The 14,142-nt window shown below is 41.4% G+C and overlaps 1 pseudogene; it reads right to left on the reverse strand.

Moving 5' to 3' along the window:
* Window positions 1-12,007: 12,007 nt before the first annotated feature.
* Window positions 12,008-12,125, reverse strand: LOC124778472 (annotated as a pseudogene).
* Between the last annotated feature and the right edge of the window lie 2,017 nt (window positions 12,126-14,142).

Genomic DNA, 14,142 nt, shown 5'->3' on the forward strand with positions numbered 1-14,142 from the left:
CAAAAGACGCTCACTACTTCCGCCGCTGGATTCCTATACTACCCGAAAGATTGGAAAAAGTAATGGCCAGTGATGGTCAATAATTTGAATCGTAAGTTGTTTGTAAGTTTTTCACAATACAGCCGCGAACTTCGACAAAAAAAACAGTGGAAGCTGTGACGTCCCTTCCTCCCTTCTGCACTCGTCTGGAGGAGACGCGACTCGTAATGATGTTCGTCCTTGTCAGTATGACGTGGAACAGCACCTGTAACCCTCGCTCCTCGCGTTGTTAAGAAATATTCTATTGTTCGTCCGTAACAGTCTTATCAGTTTGTGTTAACTGATCAATTGTTTATCTTTTACCTTATACCCGGTTAGTTTCGTTGAGCAGTGAAATCTTGGTTCTTAATCCTATCATTACGGTCGTTTTTCACATCATCCTTCGCAAGGATTAATAATTGCTGTTCGTAATTCCGTTGCTATGCCGTTGCTACGTCAAATTATTAACAACGGTCCAAAGTAACTCCAGAGATCACTTATGTTGAAGTAACATCCTTGTAACACGCCTTAATGCCGATTTTTATGTTATTCACCTTTCACTGCCTGTTATTCCTGTCTTCACACAGTCACTTAATGTTTAAAAGACTCAATCACTCGTCTGAACATACGTAATATTATTCCTTGAATCATGTAGGCGACACATCTAATTTATCTCTTGACTAATAGTTTATTAATGTTTTTGTAATTAATTGTTCATCCCTATCACGCACACACACCGATATGTCATTTGAGATTAACTTCTCATCAGTCCAGTAATCGTGACGTTAACAACAACTTTTGACTGGACGGCGAATTGGTTTTTCATAATGACTTTGTATTATTGTGTCCTACTCAAGACTACGAATAGTTTTCGTGTCCCTGATCCATTACTATCAAGTTCGCAACTGTTCTTCAGTCCGAAGGTTAAGTCCAGTAAATCAGTATCACTCAATTAAAATCACCGTCGCGTTGATAACGGTAAAGATTACTTCATTCAGTCTCTCACGAACTATCGAACTTTCACAAATACAACAATCTAATAGCGTTTGCTTCCAGCAGACTATCGCAATAGTACTCTAGAGTGACCCAAAAGCAACTAACTAAACGTTTCCATATCCGAGTTGCATTCTAGGCGCATTGAATTTCCTTTTCGATGCGGCTACAGCTCTCTTCCATGGTAAATGTTATCTTTGACCGAATTACCTCCTTGAATTTAACCTTCGTTCACATGAATTTAAATTTATTCTACAGATGTTTAAAAGATAATGCATGACAACCCTTTCCTTTTATCTCCTTTTTCGTATGTTACTCTCAGTATTTAAGTGTTATAGTTGTTAATCAGAACATTACCAGTGTAATTTTTTTTATCACCAATAGTTGTCACTGTCTAGATGACTCACTTCCCTACTTAAAGCTTTCACTAAGTTTTTTAATTGGGGTTTTCTGTCCTGGGGGCGTTACAAAGCAAGGTCGCAGACCTAATAGTAGCCGTTTCCTTTTCTGTTTCTTACTTCCGCATCTGCACAGAGTCGGCATGGTTATTAACGAACTTGACATGGTTACTTTATGGAGTGGGCAGATGCCCTTACTTCGCCACCCCGTTACTTTTTGGGATGGAAATATGTGTACCCCAGCTGTATGCTTGCAGTATTATTCATGCAAAGTGAGTGAAAGTTTTCTAAATGTTTGTGAACCGGTAGCCCAGGCGGGACCTGGGTACCAGGTCAGTATTCACCAAGTGAGATGTGGAAAACCGGCTAAAAACCACATCCAGGCTGGTCTGCACACCGACACACAGCGTTAACCCGCCCGGCGGGTTCGATATGGGGCCAGTACACCTGCCAGTCACAGAAGCAGCATCTTAACACACACCGCTACCTGGGCGGGCTGGTTTAGTATCCATTTTCGGCTCCTCTGAATTAAAAATTAAAGAAAATTATTATTATTATAAGACAGCAATTTTCTAGTTAGAAATGGCTTCAAGTAAATTTAGTTAAAATGAAGTCATTACGAAAAGAGCTCGAAGAAGCGTTTTAAAACAGTATAACTAAAACGTCTCGTACAACGAAAAACTAGTCAAAAGTTGAAAATTTTACTTTTTTATTCACTTCATGATCAAATACAATCAACAGCAGATAATTATCTGTATGCGCTGTAACTGTTCGTTGGACATTTTTGACATGGTTTTCTCATATTTGTAAATACCATTTTTGACTATGTTATAATGATTTGAAAATGGGTCTCAGCCCGAAACTAGTCATCGAGAGAACAAAAAAGTAAAATTTGCAACTTTGGATTGGTTTTTCGTTGTAATGGTTAACAGAAGTTTGCTGACCCACAGCTATTCCAGGATGCTGAAAGTTCGTGAAACGTTTCGAAACTTCTGAGTGACGTTATCATGACGTTAGCATCTTTTTGAGACAGATAGGCTCCAAGAAGTGATCATGACCTGAATAAAAAATATTGCCTATTCGTACATCTTTCAATTTTTGCTAACAGCTTCCGAAATCGTAACTGAAGTGTAAGTTTTTATCATAAACGGTCAACAGTAAGTGTGCAACTGTAGTTCAAACTGAAAACGTAGCTTGTGTTATTAATTCAGAGCCGTTAAAAATGTTATAATCATTTAGGGTGATTCCAAATCTACACTAAAAATTTAAAGTTTATATTTGGTTCTGAACCGAATAAGAACACGCATTATTTTCCTGGAAATATATTATGTAAGTTGATATTAATAGACCTACAGAGAGGAATTCAGTTGAAGTCATGTAGTGAAATACTATATTGTGAAATATCAGTGATATCACGCTAAGATTGCAAAAGTGTGATGTGGCAACTGGAAGTCTGTACTAGCCTAGCACACCAGCTCAGCCTCCCCTAACCACCCTGAACTAAATTACTCGTCTGAGCCCCGCTCCAATAACAACCAAAACATTCTATGTGCCTGGACCAGAGAATATACCGGTCAGGAATAGTACCACGAAAAGAACTGTAGGATATGTATTAATAGAATTTAAGTCTCTAAAATGAGTGGACTCCTCCAGTGGTTCTATTTCTGGGCAGTGTCCTCGGCTTCCGTTACTGTTAAGATCGATTGCTCTTTATAAGCCCGAGATGCTGGATATAGTCCCATTCCTGATCAAATTTATAACTGTTTACTTCACGGATTTGTGTACTGCATGTAGAACGAAATTAGATCATCATCATCATCTACATCAAGGGTGTCGCCTTTCGGTCATCCCATCTCCTTCAAAATTTGACAAGCCATCTCTTCATTATGTTAATGATGAAAATACTCGCTACAGTTGTACTCTTATTTACTAACTGAAGTCGTTACACTATCAGGTTTTAGAAACTCAGCCCCATCTTCAGGTGTATCTATAAATAGCAGGTCGATGAGTCCTTGTCACAGCTAACTTTCAAAGAAACACATCTGCCGTACATGTTTCATGTTGTAAGGGGGCATGGTCTCCTAACCTTCATTTCTTACGTATTCTGACCTCACCATCGTATTCTGCGTATCAAGACGTTTCATTCGAGCCCAAACTCTATAGGCTAGAGTCAGTATTACATATTTCCATTTAATCGATGTGCAAATCTCATAAATAAATCGCAAGTGCACACCGAGATAAAAAAGTTGAGGCTGGCATACACAGACATTCAAGACACGATGGCCACAGGAATTTTTGTTTAGCGGAGGCAACCAGCCTGCTGGAAAGTCCATAGGAGGGTGAGTTAGCATGCAGTTGTGCCGGCTGGCCGACCGCCACAGAAAATGAATAATGGCCTGCGTGTTCACCTTAAAAGCAAAACCGGCTGTATTGTTTGGGAGAGCCCCAGCATACGTATTTTTTTGACGGACCTAGTGCGCAGTTTCAGAGTTCTCACAGGTGGACAGTAAATGCCTAACGCAGATGCTATATATTTCTGGATTGGTCGACTTAAACGGAGCGCCATTCTCCGTTTTGTAAGAGTAACGCTGATTGGCGGACTATTTCTGACGCAATGAGCTTGAGGAGTGAGGGAAAGACAGCAGATGATATACCCTTTCAATTTTTGCGTGGAGAGGGGTTGTTCCGTTAACGCTCTTGAAGCGGGAACACGTAGCAGGAGCGAGTGCGCTCGTGCGTGTATACAGAGAGCGAGGACCACAGTCTCTACTCAGTACTGCACTGAGAGAGCACCTCTGTCGCTAGCAAATCGGAGTGATACTCTATACTGAGTCGCTCGCGATTAATCATTTGTTCACTGTGTTGGCCACAACACTTAATGTGTGGTGTGAACACAGACAGAGTATTAGTTAGTGCCTGCAAGTGAACATTGAGTGGCATTGCGGTGGATTGGTTATCTGACCGGTGTACCACGCCAATTGTTAGACTAGGGGCAGATAGGAGTCCTTGACTTCATCAAGGCATAGTGAGAGTTCGATTGGCGAAGGTCAGTCCTGATAGAAAGAGATAGTTTTGTTATTTTTCAGCAGGGAATGATGCAGGCAGTAGTCGTCACAGCTCACAGTATTGTGCACTACACCGTATGCAAGCCTCATCTTTCCTCCATTAGAAATAACATACTTCATTCACATCACTCCATTACATTTCTCACATGACAGCCTCGACCGTACTTAGAAAAATTCAGTCGGATAATTATTCAAGTTGAGTAGGCACAGCTCTCAGCCATTGGGCCGAGTAAATAACATTCTTAAAGAAAAGGGATAAAAGAGCTTTCCCACACTTTGTATATAAATTTCATTAACAGTAATCCTATCCATAAGAGGTAACCTCCTATTCCGGAAAGAACTTGGAAATATGCGTATCAGTTTATAAATAAAAGTTTCACTTGATTTGCTCAGATTTTGCAACAAATAATATTTTCTGTTCGTTTAATGTTTTTCTTACACCAACTAGCAATACTCCAGTTACGTTTGAAATTAGAATATTTTTGTGTCTTTCCCTTACAGCAGACGACCCCAGAAGATATTTAAAGCTGAAAGTCTTTCAGGCATTTCTGTTTGGTACGTTAGGAGCGTCTGTCCGTCTTCTGTAGTAGTGTGGAAGTCTTTCAGGCCTTTCTGTTTGGTACGTTAGGAGCGTCTGTCCGTCTTCTGTAGTAGTGTGGTGTGGAAATTGCTTCTTGCAGGAGTCAAAGGGAACTTGTCAGATCAATCCGTTGCACAACTCGTCAACATAACACCCACATACTGTCAGAATATGTTGCCTTGTAAGTTAGCTGAGACATGGACACTTCGACCTACTATTTTTAGATACGCCTGAAGATTGGGGTGAGTCCCTAAACCTAGTATTGTAAAGACTTCCATCAGTCAGTAACTGAACAAATGTAGGGGATATTTCAGTCGTAATCATTATGTATAACAGTTGCGGCTGTTCCACCAGCAAAACTATGCACTTGTTCATTGTTCTTCCCAAAGATTTCTTGCCTCTTGGTTTCTGTTTTATTGTTTCAGTAATTCTTGCATTTGGCATACGATTTATGTGTTCTTTCCTCTTTAACTGATACTGTCTTATTTTATCAGTTATGTTTTGCATATTCAGTTCAGCTCGAATGTCATCATTTCTCTCTTTATCCATTAAAGTGTATCCAGTCACGTATCTAAGGAAGTTCATTTCACATGATTATATTTTCTCCTCTCTTCTTAGGGGTCCAGTTTCCACATCCATAGAACAGAGAAAATATGGCAATAACTTTGTAGAACTTCAGGGGAGTATCTCATTCTACATTGTTTCCAAAATTACCGTATCGTTCCACAGAATTAGTAAAATAGGTCTAACATTTTGTATACCATTGTTTTCTTCATGTGTAAAATTGCTCTCTAAACATTTAAATGTATTGATTTCGTCTATGATCATATTGTCAATTTCGATCCTAGGTCGCATAGGCTTGTGTCCTTCAAAGGCCATTACTTTTGTTTTCGTACTGCAGATGTTCTATGACTGTTTTCCTTAAATTAAAAACGGCTTCTTGAAGAGTACTTTCATTCTGACCAATAATTACTTAGTAGGCAGCAAAAACCAGATGTCTAGCATCCATGTCGTTAATTTTAAAATATTTCATTGTCTGCACCCATATTTTGGTTACATCGTCGATATTTATATTAAAAAGAGTGGGTAAAAGATGACTCCCTCGTCTAACTCCTTGGTTTATTTCATCTGTATTATGTCTGCTGCCAGCTATTTTTATTTTTAGTTTGTTATTCGTACGTAAACGCTGCGCAGCTCTCATAAGATGAGATCCCCCTGCTTCTTAAAATTTCCAACAACTGGAACAAGTTTTTCTAACTCGTAGCAAAAATACTGTCTGACTGATCTTCCTTTGCGAGCCTGTTAGACATCTTATAAAATAGGTTCAGCAACTGGAGTTAGTAATTTAGTTGAAATTCTAGAATACAATTTAAAACATGCGTTTACAAGTATAACAGTTCTACATTCTGTAGTTCCACATTCATGTCTATTTCCTTTCTCATAAACTGGGCGTATCTACGCCATATTCCATTCTTGAAGTATGTAGCCACTCTGCCGGCAAATATTCGTAAAATGGAGAATCCGTATTTTGGCAATACACTGATTTTATCACATCCTGGAGTCTTCTTGTTCTTGTTAGGTTTTATTTCTTACCGCAGTTCCTCCAGCGTCAATAACCCTGCATTCCTATCTTCTTAAGCCAGAACCATCAGTTTATCTGCCACAACCGTCCATAGTGGTTTATAGTATTGTAACCAATTAGTTTCAGATATTGTGTTCATTTCTAGATTGTCATCTTTTTTGTTTTAGTATTTCGTTATTTTGTGGGCTTTGTCTTGTTTTCCTCTTCCATCACGTTCAATATCTATGATATTTTTACCCACTTATGGTTTTAACTTGCCCAATTTCCCCTCTCAGTAGAAGTGATTTTCTTTTATGAGAGAAAATCTTGATCATCTGGGGAATTTAGTTAGTTATTCAGTTACATGTTTCGTAGATAATTTGAACGATCCTTTTATCGAAATGATTTGGAGCGAATCAGTTTACAGCATTCATTTAGATACACGATTAGTATTTATCATTTTATCAGGCTGTCTGTTATGAATTAGAATTTCGTTCTTGGACTAGAAGGAGTTGTCAAGGAGAAATGATTTTAGGTTAGATTTAAAACTTACTGGGCTACCTGTCAGACATTTTTTTGGTATTGGACAAATGATAAAAAAAATTTATTGCTGCATGCTGAACTCCATTCTGAGCCTCAAAAAGCTTTCATAAGGAGTAATAAATGTCATCTTTTCGCTAGTGTTATAAGTATGGACATCACTGTTCTTCTCTAATTGCGATGAATTATTTATGACGAATTTCATTAGTGTGAATATTAATGAAACCAAAAAACTGCAGGGACGGATTTCTGACTGGAAACGGTGAAAAAAAGATCCTATGAATATGTATCCGAAAATGGACGTATGCGTGCAACGAAAACAAATCATCCCAGAACACTGTACAGAGGTGTATTGCATCCACGTCACAACAGATGTTCAAAGTGGCTTCCTTGGGATAGTAGTGGTTGTCATGCAGGATACACATAATCTTATTTTGGCGGGCCACTTGCCTTGAGTTTGTAGTAGGGTTCATCTCAATATCCCGAACCCGGTCCTCCAGATCTGGTGTACACACATTCCGCCGCCTCCCTGAACGTTCGTCTGTCTGAAAGGACGCATGATCACACACACGACCAAAAAGGGCTTGAAATGTTGTATGATATGGTTGGTGTCTGTGAGGCTATTTGTTTTGGTACTGCAGTGCTGCCTCTTGACGGTTTCCATCTGCTTGGTCGTACAGAAACACAATCTCGGCTTCTTCCCAACACGAATACCGGACCATTCTGCTGTTTACAGTACGCTGCGTCAATCACACAGCCTGCAGCATGCGAGGAACACACGGCACGTATATAATGGTATAATGTCGTGTGTGTGTGTCGTGTCCGAAAGAACAGACACCATTTTGACTCAGCAACTATTGTGAATTAGGGCCCAAAAAAATTACAGACATTGGCTGCAAGTGGACATTGATTGAAAGTAAGCAGGAGACCCGGTTTCAAATCCCAGTTCGGCATAAATTTTCAGTTATCCCCACTGATTTCAGTCAACGCCCGCTCACAGCCAATGTCCATAATTCCTTTGTGTCTTAATTCGTAATAGCTGCTGGATCAAAACATACGTAATAATTTAGGCGAAATAGCCAATGTCATCTTCAATGAAGATGCACACGAAGCTCGAAGTCTTACTGGAATCGGCGAAATGCCACGACTAATGAGGATAATTGTCAATGGGCACGACATTAGTAGTGTGTAGATAAGTTGAGAATTTGGGTCTGACAGGAGGCGTGCTAGGGTAGTCCGTACAGATGCAATGACCACTGTGTCCGGATGGCTCAGTTGTCAGAGCACTGCCAAATAAGCAGGAGGCCCAGGTTCGAATCTCAGTCCGGCACAAATTTTCAACTTCTCACGTTGATTTCCATCAATCCGCTCTCACAGCCAATATCTGTAATTGACCAGGCCAAATATTAGCATCAAACGAAAAAAATATGAAGTACAAATCTGTTCGAGCGTGACGGGGGAATCAGATGTTGCAACGGATGGCCCACTAGATGGCGCTGCCATATCTCAAATTGATAGAAATTGCATTTTTTTTAAATAGGTGCCCCCATTTTTATTACATATTCGTATAGTACATAAATAAATATGAATGTCTGGTTTGGAACATTTTTTTCGCTTTTTGATGGGTGGCGCTGTAGTATTCTCACAAATGTAGCAACGCACCCGATAGCACTGTGTGCAATTCATTACTTAAATTATGTGTGATAAGATGCTTGTTCAGCACCCAATGTGACTTTCGACCTTCCTTCTCTGCTGATGACCAACTCCTCCACCTCACTCATCTCCTCTCCCCCCAGCTTAACTCCCGTCGCTCCGCCATTTTTGTCTCACTTGACCTCGAAAAGGCCTACGACCGTGTCTGGCATCCCGGTCTCCTGTTTAAATTCCAGACCTACGCCCTTCCTATCAACTACATCTGTCTGGTGGCCTCCTTCCTCTCCCACCGCCCCTCCTATGTTACCATCCATAATGCCACTTCCCACACCTTGTACCCCTCTGCAGGTGTGCCCCAGGGCTCTGTCCTCTCCCCTCTCCTCTACCTCCTGTACACGGCGGATATGCCCCAACCGCTCCCCCCCTCCAGTACACCTCTTGCAATATGCTGATGACACCGCCTTCCTCGCCCTCGCTCCTACCCTCCAACGGTCCCAACGCCTTCTCCAGACTCACCTTGACCTTGCTGCATGGTGTAACCAGTGGCTCCTGAAACTCAATCCTTCCAAGACCCAGGCAATCATCGTTGGTCGTACCACTTGCTCCTTCCGGCTCCTGGATTTCTCCCTTACTGTTTGCGCCCATCCTGTCCGCCTCACCCCCACCCTCACCTACCTTGGCCTCACCATTGACCGTCACCTCACCTGGATACCTCATCTCCGCTCCATCCAATCCAAAGCCCACACCCACCTCCGACTCCTCAAACTCCTCTCTGGCCAGACGTGGGGGTTGCACCCCTCTACCATCCTCCACACCTACAAATCCTTAATCCGTCCCATCCTCTGTTATGCCAGTCCTGCCTGGATATCTGCCCCCCCCCCAAACTCTATAAGTCCCTCCAGATCCTTGAGCGTCATACACTCCGCCTCGCCTTCCGAATACGCCTCCCGTCCCCCACGCAGATCCTCTATGATCTCATTCCTTTCCCCCATCTGCTCCTATTCCTCGAACATATCCACATCCTCTACACCTCCCGCCGTCTTGCACCCCCTCACCCCCTGGTTGCTCCTCTCCTCTCCCATCCCCACCCTCTGCCACGTCTTCACCATTGTGTCCCCCCTACCCTATATCTCTACACCCTACATCTCCTTTCCCAAGGTGGCTTCCGTCAACTCCACCTCCCGGATGATGCCCTCTCTCCCTCCATTTATCCCTCCTATCAACTCTGATCCTCACCCCCCTCCTTTGCTCCATCCTTTCCCTGGGCTCCCTCTTCCTCCCCCCTTCCATCCTGTGTTTTCTCCCCGCCCACCCCCCGAGTCCTTGCATTCCCCTCCTCTGCCTTCCCACTCCCTGGCACATCTGCTCAGCACCCCCCACCCCTCTTCTGGGTACTAATTCTCCATTGGCTTCTTTCCCCCCTCCCACCCTTCACCTTTCCTCTCCTTCCCCCCTTTTTTTATTTCTCCATCATCTGTCCAGTTCCCCCCCCCCCCCACCTGCTCTCGGCTGTGGTATGTCATATTTGTGCCAACTTTTTAGTGCAGTGTTTAAGTGAGTGTTCAGTGTTGTGCGTCTTTCCACAGTGTTGCGAACAGAAATCATGCTGTCGCTGGGTGTGCATTTTATATCTTGCGAACAGAAACCAGACTGTCGCCGTGTTTTTTAACTGTCTGTCTGTTATTTTTCTGCTTCTTGTGTATTTTCTTAGCATCATCAACCCTGTGTTTTCTGTTTTAAGTTCCAGAATTTTCTGCCATTTTACCTTTAAGTCACCGATTTTATCGCCAACTGTTATTTTTTATTCTCTTCATCTTTTTAAAAACAAATTCTGTAGGCTGAAGAGCGGCGTAGTAAGCTGCTGCCAGCCCGCCCCCTTTGGGGGGAATTGAAATTCAATAAAGAAAAAAAAATGCTTGTTCAGTCATAATAATTACCGAAAGACATAATCTTATTAAAATGGAACGTTTAACAGTCGAAGAAAAGGTAGATACATGGTGTTTATTTATGGCTATTGTGATCAAAATGCCCAACAAGCTTATGCTACGTATGTTGATCGTTATCCTGACAGGCAGCATCCAAATGTTCGGACCTTTCGAAGGGTAGTTACCGTGCTTAAAGAAATTGGAAGTGTTCAGCCACAGAAGAAGACGCAACCAAGAACTGCAACAAATGAAGATGCCCAAATAAGTGTTTTACATGCAGCTGAGGCTAATCCACACATCAGTAGCAGACAAACTGAGCGGGAATCGGGAATTGCATTACCATATTTCTATGCGCTAGGAATTGTATGGCGATGATTTTGAACGTCGTGTAAATTTTTGCCACTGGGTACGAAATAAATTACGAGACTATAACAGGTTTTTTCAAAAGTTCTATTTAGTGACGAAGCGTCATTCACAAACAGAGGTAACGTAAACCGGCATAATATGCACTACTGGGCAACGGAAAATCCACGCAAGTGGAACATTAGCTATCCTGGCGGGTTAATGTATGGTGTGGAAATATGGGAAGACATCTGATTGGCCCTTATTTTATCGATGGCAATCTAAATGGTGCAATGTATCTATTAATGTTTTACCTATTCTACTAGAAGATGTTTCACTTCATGACAGAATGGCGATGTACTTTCACCATATGGACGTCCGGCACTGAGCACGCGTGCAGTTAGAGCGGTATTAAATAGAATATATAGTGATAGTGGATTGGTCGTAGAAGCACCATACCATGGCCTGCACGTTCACCGGACCTTACGTCTCAGGACTTCTCTCTTTGGGGAAAATTGAAAGATATTTGCTATCGTGATATATATATATATATATATATATATATATATATATATATATATATATATATATTACTGAGCTTCTCAAATAACAGCTACTTTTGTTCTTCATACAATTGCTAGTCTTCTAAATACATGAATCGGCCACCTGGCGTATTTTGCGTATTCCCACTAAGTAATGTCTTATGGAATAATTTTCTGGGGTAACACATCATTTACTCCGTCCTCAGGCCACAAGCGGCCCATCGGGACCATCCGACCTCCGTATCATCCTCAGTTGAGGATGTGGATAGGAGGGGCGTGTGGTCAGCACACCGGTCTCGCGATCGCTATGATGGTTTTCTTTGACCGGAGCCGCTAGTATTCGGTCGAGTAGCTCAATTGGCATCACGAGGCTGAGTGCACCCCGAAAAATGGCAACAGCACATGGCGGCCCGGATGGTCACCCATCCAAGTGCCGGCCACGCCCGACAGCGCTTAACTTCGGTGATCTGACGGGAACCGGTGTATCCACTGTGGCAAGGCCGTTGCTAATACAGCACTTAGAAAGTAAGAATTGATCATACAAAAACGAGCAGTAAGAATATGTGTTATTCATCCGCAGTCATCATCTTCAAGGAGTTAGGCATTATACATATATTGTGATGATGCAGCTAAAATGCATTATATCAATTCTTTCTTTCTAAGTGATGTCTTACACCAGAAAATTATTCCGTAAGACTTTATTGAATGAGAATATGCAAAATAGTCCAGGTGGCTGATTCATGTGCATCGAAGACTAGCAATTGTATGAAGAGCAAAGGTAGCTGTTATTTGAAAAGCTCAGTAATAAGCTTCTTGCAGTTCAAGTTTTTAACAGTACATACACCCAAAAACATGGAGCATTCTACCGTGTTTACTAACTCCTGTCCATGTGCTACATCAATTGTTGGTATGACCGTGTTTGTTGAACAGAATTGAATATAGATTACCTCCTAAAAGCTTGGGAGAGTCCTTTTTCAGATAATCACTTAATAATGCTTTGAAAAACATCATTAACCACCTCCCCTGTAAATTTCTGTATAATGGAATTTATTATAACGCTAGTGTCGTCTGCAAGAAGTACCAATTCTGCTTGTTGACTGTTAATTGGAAGGCCATCGACAAATATAAGGAATATTAATGGTCACAAAACTGAACCCTGCGTGACTCCCTTTATGATGTCTCACCAGTCACTAAAATTTTCTACCCTTCCAACTTTGTCTAAAATATTCAGCTTAACGTTCTGCATCAGTTTCATAAAACTAAAGTTTTTCTAAGACAGTAACATGACCTTCACAATCAAACACTTTGGAAAGATCAAAACGACACCAACTGGCAATATTTTTTTGTATACAGCTCGTAGTATTTGGCTAGCGAATGTATAAACAGCGCAATGGGGCAATTGTTCTGGAGTCCAAACTGTGGTATGCTAAGTAAATTGTATCGTTTAAATGTGAAACTACTCTTGTGTACACTATTTGTACCTACGTACTTTATTTGTATGCCTCTAACAGTGGTTCTCTAAATTCACACTCCAGGATTTTCCGAGAAAAACGTCATTTTTTCGAATCTGGTTTAACTCCCTTGAGCATCTCGGTAATCTTGCGTGTGGGCTATACCGATCTGTTTTGATCCTAGAAAATTGCTCAGACATCTGCTGTAAAGTCGACTCGATAAGGGCCCTAAACATTTTAACATTGCCATGATAGCTACCACTAGAGTAATGAATCTGGTTTTCCTTAAAAAAGAAATGCTCACAAAAGTCTCTCAAAATGAACTCTACCCGTGCACCGTCTCAGCCCTTCCATCCAACACTCCAGCATATCAAAGTTTTCCATTCGTCTTACTTACTATTAATCTGTACGTATTTGGAGAATTTCATATCACTTTGTAGCATTATCCCTTGACATTTAAATGTTGTGATAATCGCCAGGTGTTCATCTTCTCCCTTGCGTATGGTCAAATATTTCCTAAGTGATAGTGGTTCGCCGCCAAGCTCTATAATTACCAAAAGCTCGTCACCATTATATGTGATGAAATGAGAAGTCATTTTTTAAACGAGCTTAGAAACGAAATATCCCTGTATATGAGTCAATATTCAAACCAATATGTAATTAGTGTTCACTAAAACCTATGTAAGATTTCATTTTCTTATAAGTCAAATTTCTTCACGTTTACACCTCGCTTACATTGTCGCATTTCGCATTATCTTTCCAGGAAACACTTGACTTGTTTCTGAATAGAGTGCTACGCATGAACATGGCTAGAATTAGACTTATCACTAAACGATTACATTTTGCTATCACAGCCCTGGGAGTTCTTCAAATACTCCCATTAGGTGAGATAATGTTCACATATTTGCAGGAGCTGCTATAGAACGTTGATTACTTCACGATTGCTGCTGCCATACTCGCGTGTCCTCTTCGCCCTCTCGTCTTCCCACTGAGAGGATCGAACGTCTGATATAAGGACTGAGTCGATATGACAGTAATTGGTTACGCCGCTAGCTAGATAAAATTGCAGGAGAT

The sequence above is a fragment of the Schistocerca piceifrons genome, chromosome 2, assembly GCF_021461385.2.
Source record: "Schistocerca piceifrons isolate TAMUIC-IGC-003096 chromosome 2, iqSchPice1.1, whole genome shotgun sequence".
NCBI classification, from domain to species: Eukaryota; Metazoa; Arthropoda; class Insecta; order Orthoptera; family Acrididae; genus Schistocerca; species Schistocerca piceifrons.